The 21,715-nt window shown below is 37.0% G+C and overlaps 1 long non-coding RNA gene across 1 annotated transcript; it reads left to right on the forward strand.

Annotated features, from left to right (window-relative positions):
- The first annotated feature begins 307 nt into the window (after positions 1 to 307).
- LOC128020314 (uncharacterized) lies at positions 308 to 2,622 on the forward strand. Its single transcript, XR_008185344.1, has 4 exons — positions 308 to 397; positions 771 to 937; positions 1,439 to 1,518; positions 2,248 to 2,622. It is a non-coding gene; the product is annotated as an uncharacterized LOC128020314 (long non-coding RNA).
- Positions 2,623 to 21,715: the final 19,093 nt, after the last annotated feature.

Genomic DNA, 21,715 nt, shown 5'->3' on the forward strand with positions numbered 1-21,715 from the left:
TTCCTTCCCACAGATGTTTACGCCCGCTCAATTATCTCTAGGCCCCTCCCCCTCCACACATTTTAGCCACTTACAGTGGCCATTCCCTATTCTTCTCACACGCATTTGCCGCCTCACAGACAGGCATCACTCAATGAGACGCGAGTGTGCAAGTGTGTGTGTGTGTTTGCGTGCGTGCGTGTGCAAATCTACTGGTCGCACATGTGCGACTGGATGTAAAATTCAGTCGCACACTCTCAAAATTTGGTCGCAAAATGCGACCATTTGGTCGCAGTCTGGAGCCCTGCTTTGTTTTTTTTTAATCCCCAGATAACCATGGTTGATAAATGGTCAGTAGATGACACGTGCCACTGGCTTGAAACTATAAACCTCATTGATGCAAAAGAAAGTTTCAGAGGTAACGTTACAGATGAAAATGTATAAATGTTCATTTTGTGATGTTGTGAAGTTTCAACTCACAAAGTTTCTAACTCACCTGCAAGTGCAACATAACCACCAAGCAGATTTTAGATTTACCTGTGACATTGAGGGATGTTTTAGAAGATATAAAACTGTTGCAAGTTACAGAAACCATATCTATCGAAAGCACAGACAAGTTTTGCATCATCCCCTATTTGAAAAGGCTACTTTATTTGAAGAGAACAATGAAAGTGAGGAGGAGGTTCCTGAAGATGATCTGCTAGAGAACAACTAAAATTCTTTGCTTGGAATTGATTTAAAAACTGTGTTATTGGGACTGAGACAGCATGTACTGTTGTTTTGTATTTAAGATTCTGCATGAAATGACAATGAGGTTTAAACCGACTTGGCGAAGAACATGGAAACATCTCTGAATGAAATGGCCCCAAACATCATCAGGAGTGTAAAAGAAGGAAGTCAAAAAAAAAACAAAAAAATTACGCCAATTTCATTGGACTAGCAGAGGAAACCACAGAAGGTAACTACACCATATATCTTTCCCCATCTAACCTATCTGTTCCATGCCCAGTGTAAAGTTGCATTGTTTGCATTGTCAATGTAAAGGTTGTATCTCCTATAAATTGTATTAGTGAAAACATGTATTAAAATAATGCAAATATTAAAGGAACAGTTAACCCCCAAATAAAAATCGTCATCCTTTACTCACCTCTTGTCATTTCAAATCTTTATGGCTTTCTTCTTCAGAACACAGTAGAAGATATTTTGAAGAAGGATGGTAACCAAACAACGACGGTGCCCATTGGTTTGGTGTCTATATAATAGAAGTGAATGAGTACCAGCATTGTTCGGTCACCAACATTCTTCAAAATAATTTTTTTGTGTCATGCTGAAGAAAGAAAGCTATATAGGTTTAAAATGACAAGACTGAGTGAATGATGACAGAATGTTCATTTTTGGGTAAACTATCCCTTTAATTGATTTCTGTACCTAATATACAATAATTTGTATCTGTTTGTAGGTCTCGTTAGGAATGCTGCACTCATTTTATTGCCAGCACTATTTAAAGAAAACGCCAGCTTCCTCTACTGTGTAGATAGTGTAAGTATAGTCTTCTGTAGTTTCATTAACATTTGATGCACTTGACTTGAATTAAAGGAACTGTTCATGCAAATATAAAAATATTAGTCAGTTTACTCACCCTTATGCCAAATTTGTAACAATTAAAAAAAAAATTACATTTACCCTATAATTTACTCACTCTCTTCCTTAGTCATAAACTTTGTACTGTTTGCACTGCTTTGCAATGTCATTGAATGGCACCCCAATTTAAATCATAAAAGAAATCTGTACAACTCCAGGGTTTAATACTTGTCTTCTAAAGCAAAATGGTATGTACAAATGGTACGTTAGTGAGATTACATTTGCCAAGATAGGTTGCTATAATTAGACTATGTATAGATAAGGGAATAACATCCAATGGGGTGGCACATCAGCTTTACATCGATAATTATGAGTCTTGTTGGTTCTTGCGTGTCACGTTTTTAGCTGTCATATCTGTGTTGTGTCATGAACTATTCATTTAAAAGAACGAAAGAACCGATGAGATTCAAAGTAATCAAAGTGGAACTGACGTGGTAATGTTGACATTCAAACACATTACAAAGCTTTTTATTATTAAATATATCTCAGATTGTGTTAAACTGGAGAAACAGTCATATACATTGGTTGTTTTTTTGGTAAGTAAATTATGGGGTAATTTTTAAGTCTATTTGATGACTTCTGTTAATTGGTGAAAAGCACTCAAAAGGTGAAATGTTTGTTTTACAGGAACCCAAAGGTGCTACACCAACCATAGTGTTTAACGGCTCTCCTGATCCCCTCAAGGCTGAAAGTGTCAGCATTATAATGGACAATGTGAACATCATAAGAGAGGCAGACATTGACATGACACAGGCTGTGGAATGCCTATTTGCAGTCTATTTTCTCTTCAATGTGCAGTACCCGGTTGACATTAAGCACACAATGACTTTTATTTAAAAATATATGCTTAACCTTAGACAACAGCACGGCAAAAGAACACCAATACCTGTACTGAAAATGTATAGTCAACTTGTGTAAATTGTAGAGCTATTTAATAGTTGTTTTAACTGTTCATGTATTGATTTTTATCTGCACTGTTAAATATAAAAAAGATTTGTTTTTCCTCATTTCAGAGATATATGTAAAAGTGAAGTACTGTATATGTACGTAAACAAGCTTATGTATGTTTATTGCAAAGTGAAAATGCTTAAATGAAATAATTCAAACTAAATGGTTAAATGTAATTAAACATCTTAAATGTGAAATTTGCTGTCTAACACAGAGTATACAAAGGTGTAATTTTAAATGACACTACATTTTTTGTATAAACAGTTGAATAAATTGAAACATTTTAAATTTTCTGGATTGTTTATATTTTCTTATTCAATAATAATTTTAACTTGTTTAATAATAAAGAACCCTTAAATGGTTCTATATAGAACCATCTAACTTGGATTCAAAGAACCATTTGGGGTTCTTTTTATGGAACCCATTAAAGTGGTTCTATATAGAACCATTTTGGAGTTCCATATATGAAGCGGGTGATAGAACCATTTTTGGTTCTAAATAGAACCATTTCTTTTAAGAGTGTAGATTATAAAACTTGCTTGAAAGCTGATCTTTTTTTAATTCCAGTTCCTTACAGAAATTCATACATATACCTATTCTGGTTTGTGTACTCCTCAATCCAGTCTGTTGTGTGTGAACATTTGTCCTTTGAAGTGTACAGTAAGTAATGCGTTGTAATGCGTGTTTGTATTAGTATTAGTGGTTGATCTCTCTGTCCTATAGAAAGCTTCAAACTCAGCTGATTACACCGTGGCATTCAGTAGTAGTTAATCAATCAATTCAAAAGCATCTCTGGAGCTTTATTTATGAAGCTTAACCTTTATAAGCATCTGACATCTTTTCTCTATTCCTGAACGGGGGTTAGTTCATTTGCAGCTGACGTCTGGCCGGGGTTTTACAGTGTAAATGTGAACCCCTCCAGCGCTTTCTAATGTCCTCAAGAGGTAAATTGGTGTGTCTTCTTGAGTAGGTGTGTTGACCTTTAAGAGACAGGGAAGAGGACATTCAGTCCAACTGAATGCTGCAGCACTAATGCCTCACAGCAGCTGTCTTAGCAGGATGCTTCACGTGAAATACTTGTGCATTAATATGTGTGAAGGGGGGCTGAACTTAGCTATAGTTTGGGGTCATTCTTTGGTAAAAAAAAAAAAGCGACTGATAAAATGTAACACAGCACACTACTGTTTTCTATAAGATACTTGTATTCATCAATAATGAATTTGATTGATCAAAAGTGACAGTAAAGATTTCTATATTAAATAAATGCTGTTCCTTTGAATTTTCTATCCATCAAAGAATCCTGAAAAAAAGTATCAAGGTTTGCAAAAACTGTGTTTAACATTGATAATAATCAGAAATATTTATTGAGCAGCGAATCATTATATTAGAGGGATTTCTGAAGATCATGTGACTCTGAAGACTGGAGGAATGATGCTGGAAATACAGCTTTACGTCAAAGGATAAATTATATTTTCAAATATATATATGTGTGTTAACAGTTATTTAAAATTGTAATTATATTTGACAATATTGCATTTGTTATTAATAATAAAAGATGTCTTTCAGAATACATAATATTTCAGTCCACATGTTTAAATAGAAGCTCATTTGTATTCATAAATTCACAAATAAACAAATAATTATTGTGTTTAATTCTAAAAATAGAAAATATGACTTTTATAATTACCTAAATGAAATATATTTTCCCTCCCAAATACTGATATTATATATATATACATATACTTTTAGTCAGTTTTCATTAGCCTTTAGATGAAAGTATGATTGACTCCCAATAGAAGTTGAATATGTTAAAAAAGAAATTAAGTAGAAATACAAGTTTTTTTAAGAATTCTCTTAAAAAAAAGTTTACATTTGGTTTTAACAAATCTGAATGTGAACATTTATAGGGATATCAGTGTTAAAATGTTGGTATTTATGTACTGATGTATTCATTCATTCAGTCTGCCCTGGGACTACGGGTCGCTACATTACCCCCTTTGCTACATTTGGCACATTTTACATTGATTTTATGAATTGTTATTGTGTATTGTCCCTGATTGAATGAATTGATGAATATTCATTTTTAGAGAGAGTTAGGCTTCAGGTTGAATATAATGTAAATTGAATTTCTTTATTCAAATGACATGTCCTCGATACAGATTTTTGTCTGTAAAATAAAGCAAAATTTAATCCATATGATGAGCATGAGCTTGATCCACATCTGTCACAGGATATGTATAAAACACAGAGAGCACAAAACTCTGTCTTTAGTCCGCAGCTACTAGTCTGAAAGCCCCATCCAACCGCAAGAGACTTTATAGAGTGCAAAACCACTGGCTCCAAGCAAGGACTGAGGAACTGCTGTTTCCTGTGGCTGTTTGAGAAAGATGTTGGGAATATGTCTGAGGGTTCACACACTGTGAAACCCCGTGGGTCTGTCTCCTCTGGGAAACTGTGGTCTCCTGAAGGAAGAAAGGCCTCTCTTTCCCATGAGGAGCGGCGGGTCCCTGCTGAACGCCGGGCTTGTGGCTGGAGATCCAGTAATGAGACGACTGACACTGAGTTTAAACAGAAGCAGATGGCATTAATAAAGTGCTGTGTGTGTGTGTGTGTCCATCAAGGTGTCTGTATCTGTGTTATCAGCAGTGAGCTCTTGACTGGAGTGTTTGTGTGTGTTGTTCAGGTAAATACTCTGACAGTATGATTGATTTCAGCATTCACCTGCTCACAGGCGGCAGATTCTGATCACAGCGAGCTTTCAGAGACTCAGATTCACCCCTATTATTGCAGGATTCACACAAAAAAAAAGCAGAATCAATCTCAGTGCGATTCTGTTGCAGTTGTTCACCCTGACAAGACTTTGCTTTGCATTTATCCACATGCAAATCTGTGTAGAAACACACTCTACACAAGTACAACAGACCCATAATCAAGTGCTTACTCTTTCTCAAATTACTCTTGTGTCATTTTGACAATAACACACCTCGGTATTACAATAGAGTTTCCTTCAAAAATTCAACAATATGTGTTATTATACCCCTTGTGAAAAAGAAATACACTTTCTCATACTTTTAAAAGAGCACCTATTACAGAACTTATAATACTTAAGTGCAAACTCAATTGCAATCTTTTAAAACGCTTGCTTACGTGTTATTTACAATGAAATGCAAATCTTTTATTGCCTAGTTTTTGCAATTATCTGAACTTTAAAGTACTTTTTTGACCAATTTAGTAGGACAGTAGTTATACGGCTAAATGTACAGTAAACTAATGTAATGTAATATAATGTTATTAAACTTGTTTGTTGTGTATTTAAATATATTTGTAATGATGAAGTTATATTCAACTTTAATATGAATATATTAAATGCAATATGGAATGACTAACACTAAAGTTAAAATAAAAATGCATGTGCTTTGCTATGTTAGTCAGCACATCAAAATAAGCGTACTCCTGATTTTCATTAGAGTTATATTATCTGTTGTTTTTTTTCACTGTGAGTGCACATTGAATACAACTAAGGACACTTCTTTTACACAAATGTCAACTAGCTATACATATGTTGTATTACATACCTGAACTGGCATGCTCAGCAATATTTTCTTCCACTGTGACAGTAGTTGACCTGAAAGAGAAAACAGATGAAAGTATACTCTAATGCAACTGTAGTGGCCATCTTTGACTACACTGAAAATGCAGACTTGGAATTGCGTTCTGACACATTTCAGAACGTAACACTAAGAGCACTTACAGTTCGACTGAGCGCTTGATGGATAGAAATGAGAATGGTTCTGACCTGGGTCATCATGAAATCAAGAGAGATTGCAGGACATTGGAAATATGAACTTGCATGTCTACATTCCAAGTTTTTCACTGGATGTCTATGACAAAGTCACAAATTCCTGAACATTTAATGGCATGATGGCGCGGTGCACCCTTGGGTTTTTCATTTCTCCACTGAGTGGGATCACGGTGTTGTCTTGTGCAGTGTAAATGCTAGTGCAGTGATTCTCAACTGGCGAGTCACGACTGGGTTGCAGGTCTAAAGAGTAAGGAGAAAACAATGCTAAATCTAAAGGCCAGGATGGACAGAAATGAACACAAAACGACATAACTAAGAGCAATATTCAGTGGTAAAATTAAGATTTAAACATGTCATTTTGTAAATATTACTTTTTAAAGTTAAATTACATGTAACATAAATGAGGTTTAGAAAGCAAAATCGAGGATATGTCATGTTGCCATTTTTGCATGTTGCTGGAAATATGCACTTTATGCTAACTGCAATGAAGGTCATTTTGTGGATGTATGAAGCAAAAACCATGCTGCTTTAATGTTTACGCATTCTCCATCAGATCTTCATCTCGTCACTCTCGTCTATATGTGTTATTCGTGGTCATTCTACTGCTTTATCATCAGATAGACTCGTCTAGCTCTGTCTCTGAGCTCTGTCTCACCTCTGCTGTCTTGGCTCCGGATGGGGTGATTTTTTCCCAAACTACAGGTGTTTTCATTAGGGCTAATGATAGCATGCGACGCTCAGCGCCGTGGTGATCGCTGTTGTTTATTAGTTCTGTGATAAGCATTATAACAAAACGCACATGTCACAGCGAGCATCCCGCGGCCTGCCGGCACTAATGAGATAAAGAAATGAATTTAGTACAGCCACAAATGGCTCCTGAGAGCTAGTTACCAGAGCCGGAGAGGAGAGAGAGATGAGGTGAGCGCTCTCGGCTGATGTACATATGTCCTTGATTACCGCCGGTTCCCCTGCTTTTATTCTAATAAGTGACATTCTTTGTACTCCTGTGGACAGCTAGACAGTCTGACAGTGGATGGGAATAAATATTGCATGTGGCTCACATTAAGCTGTCAGCTGCGAGCCAAGAGAGAGAGACGGGGAAATTCACGTGACGTTCAGAGCAGCTACACTTTCTTGGCTCTTGTCACAATTGTCACATCTTGATGATCTCTCCCCTCCATATCCCCCATCTCTCTCTCTCTCTCTCTCTCTCTCTTTCTCTCTCACCCTCCGCCCCCATCCTCTCCTTCACTCTCTCTCTCCCTCTCTCTCTTCCGTTGGCAGCCAGTGACATCATGTCTTCTCTCAGTACAGTATTTAACGCATCTTCTTTTAAGGGTTTGTCTGATTTTATTCATATTTACCAAACATTTTTGTCACAAACTGTGAGTTGCTCATCGATGATGATGATGCGATGCATCAAATGCTTGAGGCTGAATATTACCTATTATGTGATATTAACGTGCCACTGATTTCAAATTCACACAGCAGACGTTTTTTCTTCTGACACTGTACCTTGTAATGTAGATCAAAATCTCGTTGATAAAGTAAAAAGAGAAGGACATTCAGAGTGGAGGAGCAGATCTGCAGTTCCTCTAGTGTGTGTGTGTGTGTGTGTGCGTGTGTGTCCGCGAGGTGCAGTCAGCATCTGTGCTTGTGTCCTTCCAGTTGTCCACTGCTGTGAGGATGAAAAACATTCCGCTGTGATCTCCATCCCACTCTCACTCCTCCATCAGCTCATCCCTCTTTCCTTCATCTCTCCACCACACACACACACACATGCACACACACACACATGCAAACACATGCACACAGATCTGAGAGAAAAAAAAGATATTTAAACAGGGAAAGTTGGTACTGAACTTTGGTTGATCAATTAATGAATTACACTTATTTTTAATACACTTAAAAAATAAGTACATATACTGTGTTAACATTAATAATAATAATAATAATAATATATGTGGCATTTTCGAATACTATAATATATATTTTTATATTTATATAAAATTATATATTATGAAATGATAAATATTGCATATACTGTACATACCAGCATAATTTTAGATTCACTTGACTAGAATTTATGTTTTGCATTGCCTTAAACCTTTTAATCTTCATAAATGCTTGAAGTGGATAATGAAGAAAATCAGGTGAGAGTCCAGCACACACCGGGATGCACCTCATGAAGTTAGCTGAGTGAAAAGAGCAGAAAACTAATGAATATAAGACACATAAGACTTACATAAGATTTTGGTTTTGGACACTACTCACTACATAGTGTGTGGACTTGATTCATCTTACTTGTATAGTTTTCATTATGTTTATATATATATATATATATATATATATATATATATATATATATATATATACAAAAGTGAAAAATGTCATAATGCAGCCTAAATTAGTGTTAATATGTCCTACTACAATTAGAATTATAGGTCTCAGTGAATGCAAGTGACTGTAGGTGCATTACACCGGAGAAATGAGCAGATACTGTCAAACACATTTTTTTTCCCACTATGTTAGTAAAGACATTGTATAGACTTCCATTGATTTCTATCAGGTTGATGATATTTTCTGTCCCCTCACCAACCTGTGTTTCCCCAGCACAGAAACATGTGCAGAATACTAGATGTACTGTATACCAAAACATCTTTTGGCTGATTTATAAGCCTTCTGAACATCAGTAAAATGTCCTCACTAGTGGGTTGCCATATTATTTACTACATACGTGTACACGTTTGGCACTCATAAGTATAGTTACTAAACAAGTACATACCTTTAGACATTACATGCACAAAGACAGATATTATATCCAACCCAAATACAAATACTGAGAAAGACTTTGCTCTGCCAGTACAGCCGAAGTGTTAAACCTCTTTATCTGTCCGCCTTAATGATTCTCTCCCTCTAGCACTAAAAGCCCGATATACACTTTAAACCAGCTATAAATACAGACACATTCCCAAGGAAAAGTCCTTTCCTTTCGAGATGTTTAGGAGATCAAAGCTTATGCCTAAGGCCATCTCTGGCATATGAAAACACTACACACACACAATATACCCGGTTTAGATGGTAAAAGTGGATCCTTCATCCTGTATTTCTCTGTTTGGTGACAGCAGTGAACACACAGCAGAGCTGAACTCATCTGATTTGACAAAGGCTTGACCTGTTCATATATATTCATCTGAACACAGAGAACATACTTGAACCCTAAATACATATTAAACGTACATCTCATGTGAATGTAGGTGATGGTTAATTGATTTATTACATCGACATGTTTATGGTTTCTGTTAATGTCAAACAGTTTGACTAAAAGCACACAAGCAGTGCAGCTGAACACTACCCGGCGTGTGATGAAAACCTTCCCGGGCAGAGCGGCCCGTTAGAGCTCGTCAGCACTGAGTGATTAGCTGAAATAATGTCTCTGTCAGCCTTAATCACATTAAAACGTGGTTAACATTTAATTTTTCGCTTTTCATATGCAAAAATTTCCAGTAGATTTGCAGCGAAGGCCATTGAAATTCCATTATAAAGAGAATAAAAATTTCAGGCATCATTTATTCAGAGAGAAAGAGTGGAAGTGCGGGAAGAAAGTGCTGAATCTTTCTATTAGCACAGGACTGAGAAACGATCTTCAGGAGTACAGTCAGGACGTGAGGGCTGAGACACACATTCAGCCAAACACTGACCCCCATCATCACTGACCCCGCTGACTGTGATTTACATGCGTTTGCTTCTGACTGCACACATGGAGTAAGATGTACAGTCTATACAGTATATATAGGGTTACAATGATGCTTTCACATTCACTCGAATCTGTCATAAGTGCAGGGACCCCAAGAAGTATTTGGAGATAGAAAACTATGACAACAACGTATTGGTGATTTTCAACCCTCACCATAAAAAATATAGTATGTGTATTACAGGATGGCATATCGGTGCATAACTCATAACCTATATCATATAATGTTCACCTACCCGAAGTACAAAAATCTGCTTTGTACCTTATAATGTACTGATAAGCACCATACAGATAGTAAAATAGCAAATCACATGTAAGTTCATAAGTTGCCCATCTATTAAAATGGCCAATACTCTTATATACGGCTCACAGGGACGAACGAACATTTACAAGACACCATCATGGTAACACACATGACACTTTCACTAAATAACAGAAAATGTAGCAAAAATCAACCAAAATGAACAGTTATGCATTATGTAAATAAATATGTGATTATGTGCAGGGAATTTCTAGGGTTGACCTTTACAGTTTTTACAGTATATATTATATGGTAATTCATTGCTTTTACTTCCAAAAGCCACAGAATTGACAGGGTTTTACTGTTAAATTGCACACAATATGGTAACTTGCAGTTAAACAGATTAACAGGTTTGTAATGTAGCATTTTATGGTCCTTTTCTGCATTAAATGAATAAATAAATAAATAAATATCCTAATAAAAATAACATTCAGTTAAAGTGTGTGCTATTTTCAAAATGATTCACACTTCGATATCCAAAATTTTCCTCTCTTATTGACATTCACACATTGTTGTGTATCGCTTTGACAAACAGTTAAAAATTTTGGCAATTTTTTCTGTTTCCTGTCTCGTGCTGTCATTTGTATAATGTTTTGTGGTGTATTGACGTTAATTTTCCACCTCTTCAACTGAAATAAACTGGCAAGATTTGACTAATTCAAGAGCAATTATTCTATGCCGTAACACCACTCCTTTTTCAAAATAACAAATCTGTAAAATGACTCAAACAACATTAGTTTGATGTTTCGTCAGCGTTTGTCATGCTGTTTGTTCAAGGTCAGATCATTGGGGAGACTCATGCTATCCCCATGTCCTAAAGTTGGTCAAATTGGTGGTGAAAGAGGTGCTGACAGCGTATCAGATTCTTTAATTGGCAGTGATGTGTGTTTGGCGTCGCTGCGAGAGCGAGTGTGTTTTGCTCTTCTCTATCTGTGCGTGTGTGTGCATCAGGGCCTGTGTCACTCAGTGCCAGGACCTCGAGACCTCCGCGCTCATTTAGCGCTAACATTATGAAAATCATCCCTCAGCCCTAAAGCGAGAGAGCTTTGTTACGACTCGTGGCTCTGTCAAGCCTTCACCAATTACACTCGCAGGTACAATGGTCTATTGAGCCCTTGACTGGTGCGGCGACAGTGATTTGTGAATCGTTACCGTATTGCCGGAGGAAAGCTCTGTACCTGAGAAATGCAAATAATGGACGGCGAAACCAAACTACAGCTACTATTACCGCAGATTGGATTTTTCTTCTTTTCTTTGGCTCTCACAAATGTGAAATTTTCAACTAAATGTAAATTTCTCTCCATCGGAAGTGGCCACTAGCTCCGAATGATGGCTTTGACTCTCAGCTCGGGATGAAGTGCCTCTGCTGGAAGTGTGGCAGATTTGGGCCTACTGTAGCATTACTTTAGAATGACAACATGTGCTGATTGCATGTTCTCAGAAAGATGTGCGGTCCACCTGGAGGAGGCTTCTTTATACGGCAGATGCAACCGAGCTGAATTTTAACATCTTATTTAATCAATCTGCCACATTCAATCTGCCACACACTCGATACACAGATGGGAATCACTCTGGTTCAGTGGCGTGAGCCGATGATGGTCTACTAAGAGCAGCCAAGTTGATGGGAATAATTGCGATAAAAAACTGTGAATGAAAACTGTGTCATCCTTTTCTCCCTCTCGTGTCATTACAAACCTCTTTTCTGTGGAATAGAAAATAAATAGTTTAGCAGAATGTTAATGCTGCTCTTTTCCATGTAACAAAAGCATACAGTACAGACAAAGGGAAAGAATTAGAAGAGGAAAACACAATTAAATATCATTGAAGATTTAATTCTTATGTGTAACACATAACTATCATTGTTTCTCATGGCTTGTATCTAGTCTAGTGATGCATGAAGTTTGAATATTAATGATCGTAAATTAGACTGGAGAAGATTATCAAAAGTCTCAGTCAAAAGAGTTATTGTATGGAAAAGAGCAGTGTGAACATTCTTTGAAATATTTATTTTTACATTCCAGCAAAGAAAGTAAACCAAGAAGGTATTTTCAAATCATTTTCATTTTAAGATTTTAATCATCCTTATTATTATACCTTTATCTCTGTAAGGCCTGAAATTTGAAATGATATTCAGAAAAATAATTTTGAAATGAAACAGTTAAAAAAAAAAGACTGAGCTGAGTTATTACAATCAAAACTGTTATTTTTATTGTATAATTTACTCCATTATTATTATTTACTGTATTATTTATTGTAGGGGCAAAACATATAATGCAATGCAATGATGAATGAGAGATGACCAATAAATGCTTCTTGGAAGTCTGTTGTATCATATTTGATAATTTTTTTAATCAAGTTGCTATACTTGAAATATCATTAACAATAAGTGTTATTCTTAAATGCACTTTATAAAAATCAGTAAAAAAAAATTCACAACAACCACCACATGAAGGGTGAATGTTATACAATGATACTAAAAGGACTTTTACTTGCTAAAAAGTTGAAATGATCAGTCATGTGACAGAAAGCATGTAGATTAAGGACAACAGGTTGCATGCTGATCATGTTTATAATCTAGAGGCCTTCCGAATTTGTGCATCAAATCTGATACAGCAGGGTTAAGCGGAATTATTCCTTTAAATGGCTCATCTAGGAAGCAGTTTAGTGTTGCACATGAATGCCTCTGAAATGATGTCAGGATCAGTGTGTGGCAGTCCGTCAGAAACCAGGTTTGGCTCTTTGAAAGAAGTTCAAAGCTTCTTCTGAAAGCATATGGATGCAATCTTATAATTTCTCCTCAAACACACACACACACATTGTTCTGAACATTTTTCAGAAGGTGCTCCTGATTTATCCCGTTGTGTCAAGTGTACTTTCTCTATGAATGACCGTTTTTCATTTAATGCATATGTGTCCAAATATTCCTTCTAAACGTCCTATTATTTCCCACTTCAGTGGAGTTTGCCTAAGGAAACAATATCAAACATTTGTACTACAGACATAAACAACAACTCAAGTTATTTACATTTATGCATTTAGCAGACACTTTTATCCAAAGCACCTTCATGTATTCAGGCTATATATTCTTTTATCAGTATGTGTGTTCCCTGGGAATCGAACCCACAACCTTTTGTGCTGCTAACGCAATCATCTACCGCTGAGCCACAGGAACATTTGGCTTATAGAGCAGCACTAGTATATAGACACTATTTTCCCACTGTTTCCCAGAGGATGTAATACAGTTCAGGTAACTCAGTGAAAGCGTGCGATACGATGCGACCCGACCTTGGAAAACCATCATTCCGAAACAGTGTGGTAAACACCATTGTGACTTGTGATCATGAATATACAAATGCCTGTGAATAATAAACACCCCTTATATCTCTCAGTAACTCCATTTGCAGACCGTAGCAGAGAAGAACGTGCAGAAGTTCGGACCTGCCGACCGGGTCACGGCACCACCAGACGGAGCGTGGAGGAGCTCGGGACGCTGGTGGCAGACGTGAGGAATGAGGAGCAGCCATCCCTGAGGTTAATTAGCATTCTCTTTCCCTTCACTTTATTATCAGCTGTGTCCTCCACACACCCGTTTAATTGCGTGAGCTGATCGAATAATAAATGGCAGAGTAATTACCATTCTAAAGGAGAGATCCCTCTCTCTCTCTCCACCGTGCAACTCAGTCAAAAGAGATTTTTATTCTAAATTAAGTTTTTAACTGTCATCTGTCATCTTAGGTATAATTATAACTTAGACATTTCGGGTTCATTGTTCTCGCACTGTGAAATTCTCGACGGAGAAAAGACATTGTGACAGCGGATTTTTAGGCGCATGGAAAATGATGTTTTGGAGGAATTCTCAATGCCTCTAAATGAGAAAGCAAATATGCTAATTAATCAAACTCTCTCACAGGGCAATAACACAGTTGAAATCCTGCTCTTCTTTTAATATATTTAATCAGTCTCTGGATGAGGTAATGCGGGCTGTCTTTGCTAAAGGACTCCATTGTATGACTGCTTTTTTTTAAACTATAGGCACTTATGGCCCTGTGGACATTTAGAAAATAAAACAAAACACAGTTTTCACATTTTCACTATCAACAGTAATTTCAAGGACATCTAAAAACCACCCTTTATTTTGTGGTAGAAATAACTATTTCATCTCAGGAATTTTTTAACTAATTTCAAAGATAATGTTTTTTTTTTATAGTTACATGCATACAGCTAAACAATATTTTCCAAATCGCATTAATATTGACAAAATTGCAGTTTGAATGGAAATCGTTATAAAAAATAGCTTAAATAAATTCATATTTAAATAAATATTATTTTGTTTTTGTTCACACCAGGGTTGTTGTTATTATTCTTTTTAACTAAAACTAAAACATTTTGTTAATTAAAATAAAGTTTAAATAAAATAAAACCTAAACCTAAATAAAAATGAGAAATAACTGAAAAAAAAAAAAAATTATAACTGGAAATAAATAAAAACAATACAAATTAAACAAAAAAAAGCACATAACAAAATTCTTAAAAATTCAACTAAAACTGAAATGATAAAAATATAATAATAAAGGCTAAAAATACACTGTAAAAATATTTAAAATGTACACTGTACATTGTATTTTGTAAATGTATTTTGCTGATATAAATTAATGTATATATGGTTCAGTGATGTTAAATAATATTTTGAACTACAATTAAACCAGTCTATTTAGATGTATAAAAGTATATCACAGGCCAATAAATTTTACAATGATTTAACTTTTTATTTACATTAGCATAGTATTCAAATTGTAATGTATAATATTTAATATAATATATATCTAAGTAATTGTTTTTATATTATTGTCATAGTTTAAGACTTTTAAAAGAAAATTTAGCCAGTTCCATATAGTCAGTTTTACGCTTTCTGAAATGATCAATGTCCACTTAAATGGACAAGTGGACTCTCTACCCATAATGCTCCAATGTGTTTGGTTTAACCAGGTGTGTCTGTACGAGAAGCATCCAGGTGAGTCATATTCTTCTCTACCTGCTCCTGCTGTTCTGAGCCGCAGGCACCTGGCCAGATATCAGCGGCCTGCACCCCGGTCAAACCACCGTCCCACACCACGGAGAACTTCAATTACAGCGGGATTCTCGGAGCAGAGCGCGAGGGGGTCGCATTGATTGAGGAGGGCAACAATTGATTTTGTCCATTACGTGGTGAGAATGTTTCCATCCTGCGCAGATCAGGCTGCCCTCCTCCTGTGGGTGGAGATAAGAGGCCGCTGCATTGTGGCTGCCTAATCTGTGTGACGGCGCTTGTCTGTGCTGAAATTGATGTGGCTTTTCATGCGTCCGCGTGTGGGTCTGTGTGGTGGGGGTCTGTTCTTCCGCACCCCCATCTCAGATCCACTCAGAGCGCTGAGTGCCACTCACATCAGCAAACATGAGGGGGATTTGCATCGATACAGATATTTGCCTTGTATTTGTTCCACAGGATGTGTGTAAAGAGAATAAAGGCGTTTGTAATGACTTGTTGAATTCTTGAGCCTTTTCTTATTCTTACAGTGGGACGTGGGTCAGAAGATGGTCGAAAGTATTGATACGAAGGATTTAAACTATGCTTATCTGAAAACAGGAGTTTTATTGAGAATATTTATTCAGTTTTTTAAAGACCATAATGCATTTAAATGCGGCCACAAAAAACATTCATTTGAAATTTAGCTTTCTTTATGTATGTCCCAGATCTTTTCTTCAACAATGTATTTTTGTCTTTCCTTTTCTGCTGATGTCCATTATGCTATGTGGGCTTTTGATAATCTTAAGAAAGATGAACACTCAGAATGACTCACAATCCAATAATTCAGTTAATTCAGTTGTTTTCATTAAAACATATTTTATTACATAACAATTTGAGTGAACAGATTTTGTTTATTATTATTATTTTTTCATTTACTCTATCAAGCCTACTGTGTTACATTTGATGCTTAAATAAAATGTATTTATAAAATGTAATTTATCAACATGATCAAAACCTTGTACACAATCCACTACAGGCCTTCTGTCGTTTGACTGACTGTTTTAGCACTTTTTTTTTTTTACCAAATAAAAGGTCTTTTAGCATCACTGTAGAAATGTCCACCTTGTGTGTCGATGTCAAACATGATACAACAGGCTTTTGTTGAAAGGTCATTTGTACATATCTCAATTATCATTGCATTGCATGTTTTTAAATATAATTTAAATATAAGACACATGCATTGAGAGATGCAGAGTGAAAATGTACATTTATATGCATTTTATGTAAGTAGTTTGTCATACTGTTATAAAGATCTCATTGATTTACATTATAAGATATCTGAATTTCAACTTTTTGGCCATATTAAAATCAACAGCTTTGCCAAATTGCATATTTTTGCTCATTTTGGGCCTCTGAATAAAATGAAGCTGCTTTATCCCTCCTTGAGTGAACTGCATATTCTTTGATATCTATATTAGCCATAAAAGCCTGATGTGTAATGTATAAGGATCAATAAACTGTTTGAAAAAAATAGACAATTATCATTATTATTATTATAAAGTCAAGCTTTAAAGGGATTATAATTTTGAAATTCATTCATTTTAATTTAGATTTTTCAAATCCCTAAATCCTTCATTTTATTTCATGGTTTAAATCAAATTTTGATCCCAGTCTTTCAATGCAGTCTCAGACATTCAGAGTCCTCTGCCACATCACATTCCCCAAGTAAAATAGGTTGTGAATGGCATTTCGTGTTCACTTTAAAGCCGAACAACAGCACAAGAAAGTCAGCTCATTAGACAAAGCCGGGCCATAACTGATTACAGGCAGCCTTGCTTCTGAACGAAAGGCACTTAGTCAGGTAAGCACCAGTGAGTAGCTATATTAACCCAATACATCTTACACTGTAAAAACTGCAGTCTGTAACGCTGCCCTGCTAAGCCGTGTAACATGCTTTATTAGGCACCCTTGAGGTGAATATTATCTATCAGCCTGCTCTGCATCGAGACCCCCCATCCCTTTCCCGAATGCCCCACATGGAGAACATTGCACGCTCATCTGTTCCTCTCTAACCAGACAAACCCTGATGCTGATTAATGGTAGCTAAACTTACAGGCACTCTGTCAGAGATGTTACACAGCCAAGGTAATATATGGGAGCCATTAAATACACATCATTTTCCTGGCATGAAATATGTTGACCCCGATCTTATTACACACATAATTAAAAGTGTTCAACAGTTCTGTGGCCATGTGCAGTAGAGCAGGGTTGCTCACCGACAGCTGCAAGTCAAATTGATGCTTCGCCGGAATGTCATTTGTTTTATTAATCTGTCAGAGCTTCGTTCCCTCGGCTGTGCATATAAATTGTTTTTTATTAGAGCGCCTGATTCACAAAACTTGATTTCATTGAGACAGATGTATCTTGTAATTGCTGCTTTTGTAATGTTGCATGTGAGTATTTCATAAAGTGTACCAATATGTTAAGATTTTGTAAACAAAACTTTGTACAGAAACATGCTGTGCGGTTCACTACTGATTCAACATCTGTGTGACAGTCAAAGGCTCTTAAAATACAGACGGATGCCATAGGAGATCTTTTTCATTTCCACAACCTACTTTTTATTCTCGTGCGCTTTAGAAAACCTGCTATGTCCTGAAACCAATATACACATGTGAAGCACCTATAAAGTAAGATTAATAATCTTTCAAACTTTAAAAAACCATATAGCAACTCAAGAACCAGATACAGACAACAATGGCACTTGATAATGTAAATGTGCTACAAATATATATTTCAGTCATGAAACTGTAGATGGCGTAGGCTGACGGGTTGTTAATGTAACTGATTCAGAGAGTTAAATGACTTGGCGCAAGCTGATTGGTTCATGCTGCATATGCAGCCAATGAGCTTACTGCCCTGCATTTACAGATTTCTGCCGTGCACTTTCAGATTTTCTCTGAAACCCTCCACCTCCCCCAGCTCCACCTGTATAGATCTGCTACAGACTATTTTATATGCTATTTGTGCAGCAGCAGCAGCATGTATTAAATACTCACGGCACCGTATCACCATATGCATTGGCAGTAATAAGTTTCTGTACTTGCTTTCAGCAGCAGTAGCAGCAGCAGCAATAATCTACAACTACAGCAATAACCAAAAGCGGCAGGAATTGCCAACAGCAGCTGTGTATCAGATCTATTCCGCCAAGACCAAATACATTAACATTGTCATATCCATCACCATGTTAAAATCTTCAGAGTTGTCATGATTTAAATAACTTTAATATAAGAACCTTTTTATGTTTGGATTTTTATGCAGATTTTGGGATCTGAAAATAAGTATACCCTCATTGGGGTCCACTGTTGCGTAATTGGGACGTTTTATGTTTCACTGAAGAAAAACGTTTGGAACAACATGAGAGAGAAATAAATCTTATTTTCAGGTAAACTGCCCCTTTTGTGGATTATCCCTGGAACACACCTCAAAAACTCTGCCGACAGATACTTAATGAAGGTCAGACATTCATTTTGTGTGTCACAACCTTAAACAGAATGCTTGAGAATCTGCAGCATCAGTCGTTAATGCCGATCTTGTGGCAAGGAGAGTAAAGTTCATCTGCAAAACAGTCTCTTTATAGTTATAAAAGTTATAACACATAAAAGTGTCTTTATACCCACACAAACATTCATTAACGCGGCTGTCTATTGTTGTTGCCGCATCCAGCAGTTTTCTGTTGTTCAGTCTCATGTTTCGTTTCGTTTTTTTTTTTTTTCAACTGCGGAACCAAGCCATTGTTGCCACCTTGTGGACCAACTGATTAGTGCAAAAACCTCAAGGTGCACATGTGACCTGAGTGCACATTGCATACATGGTTAGAAAAACATGACTGTGCATGTAATATGCTGATGATTCAATTTGTATCACTGTGCCATAGCATATGCATAAAAACATGTATACTCTGGGCTTAAAACTCATTCCCACCCGGGTCACGGCACCATTCCAGCCAGTTCTGCTCTGCTCACTCCACAAGGGGTCTTGAACTGATGGTAGTTGACACGTGAGGTGACCACGCTAACAAAGATGCTAAATAAGCAGCCTCTAATGAAGGGATGTTTAATCCTGTTCCTGGCAGGCCCGTTTCCTGCAGAGTTTAACTCAGGGATGTCCAGTCCCGAACCTGAAAGGCCCTGCAGAATTTAGCTTCCACTTGTCCCAATATACCTGCCAGGAAGTTTCTAGTAATTCACCTTGATTACCTTAGTTCATGTGTGTTTATTTGGGGTGGACCTAAACCAGGGTACTACAAACCTGATGATGTAATGCTACTGTCCTGTAGATTTCAGCTCCAACCCCAATCAAATACACCTGAACCAGGTAATCAAATCATGGTCAGTAATTAAAGACTGGTGTGTTGGAGCAGGTTGGAACTGAAGTCTGCAGGAAGGCAGCTCTTCATGAGCAGAGCTGGAGACCCCTGATCTAAACTCTGGTAGAAGTTGGTCCTCCTGGTGCAGGTGGAAACACCCTTGTACTAACATTATTTAGTAGTGTGCCGTGAGTGGGGTTTACCTGCATATTTATCTTATATACCAACAAAAAAGGAATATCTTTGGCAACTGTAATGGCCCTTTCACACCAAAAGTGAACTGTGCACTTACTCCCAATTTCTCTTAACATGGAAACAAGTGAATTCAAGTCAAGTAATCTGAAAAGTAATCTGATTATGTAAATTACTTGTAATACTTTCCAGGTGTGTTCGATCAGGGTTGGAGCGAAACTCTGCAGGACTTTGAATCGAAGTTGGCCAAACTTTATTACAGAGGTTTTCCAAACCAGCCCTGTAAACCTGATCATGAAGTCTGTTTTATCATAAATGTGTACCAATCAATCAATCCATAACGTGTGTAAGACTTAAGGCTGCTCCGTGTTGATAACAGGACTGAAACGGTGTGTTTACAAGGGAAGAGTTTCCAAAAATCTCACACTTCACCTGTAGCCACATGCCCCTTATACCCATAAATCCTCAGTACGCCCACAGAAAACCTAACACACACATCTAAGTCTCCCTTATTCTGTCTCTAGCCCCTTTCTATCTTCCACGAGCTGAGCTCTCCGCAGGTATCCAAGGAGTAATCCGTGAGGACACGGAGGCGGGTTTTATAACATCTAATGTGATGAAACTGGGTCGTTATAAAGAGGCCAGCAGAAGGAAGGATGCCAAGGCCCAGATGAGCACGGCCTCCAGTGATCAGACAGCTCAGACGTCTACATGCTACACACATCTTCACTTTTACACAGGGGGAGAAATTACTGCCCTCAGCTGACAAAACGTTCAAATCCAGTCTGAAATCCACTCTACATAGTCTCAAATCCACATCTCTGACTGGATCCTCAAAGCCGTCTCTCACAGAACAGACCCCGTGACTGATTTCCTTCTTTTTATCAGGAGTATAAGCACTTCATCCCTTCAGCTGCGCTGCACTGACACTGATACCAACAGGCAAGTTAAATAAAGGGTGAAATTCTTAACATTAGGACGGTTACATGGATGAAGGGAGCATGGATAAGGGTTGCATATATTTGTTTTGTGACTGCTGATGTGTTGTGACCTTTTCACAGAACTGCTGTGTTTTCACACAGCCAGATTAGCCACATGTAAGTGAATTTTATGGTGGATTTGTAATGACAAAAGCATTGAGTTAAAGCATGTTGACGCCTTGTTAAAAGAGTTCAGTCCCGGTCTTAAAATCGGACTCATGCAGCCGATGGGTGTTTGACTCCAGCTGTGAACCTACAACATTGCTCAATCTCTTACTCCCTATACATGCATAAATTACGTTACAAGTGATTTGTGCCGATTTAAAGCTGCAGTGTGTTACATATAAACTTTAATAAATGCACATGCATATATAAAATATGGCAAATAGAAGCTTGGATTATTTCTACAATGTTTATTTATATGGAACCTCTCAGGTTCCATTAATAACTGTTTTTCGAAGATGAACAAAAGGTTTATAGGTTTGAAACAGCATGAGGGTGAATAAATGATGAGTGAATTTCAAGTTTGTGTGAACTAACCTGTCAAAGCTTAGGCTTGGAGAAAAACAGGTTGTTCCAATTCAGATTGGCTGAGCCAACGTTGCTGTGTCCAGTCACTCAAATGAAGTGTCACAACGTTTCCACACTGAAATTTATCCATGAATGGCTGACTTACAGTAGTGTCTCCACACTGAACTGTGATAGGAAGAAGTATTTTAATCTCAAAACAATGACACATTGCAG

Source organism: Carassius gibelio, chromosome A9 (assembly GCF_023724105.1).
Source record: "Carassius gibelio isolate Cgi1373 ecotype wild population from Czech Republic chromosome A9, carGib1.2-hapl.c, whole genome shotgun sequence".
Classification (NCBI taxonomy): domain Eukaryota; kingdom Metazoa; phylum Chordata; class Actinopteri; order Cypriniformes; family Cyprinidae; genus Carassius; species Carassius gibelio.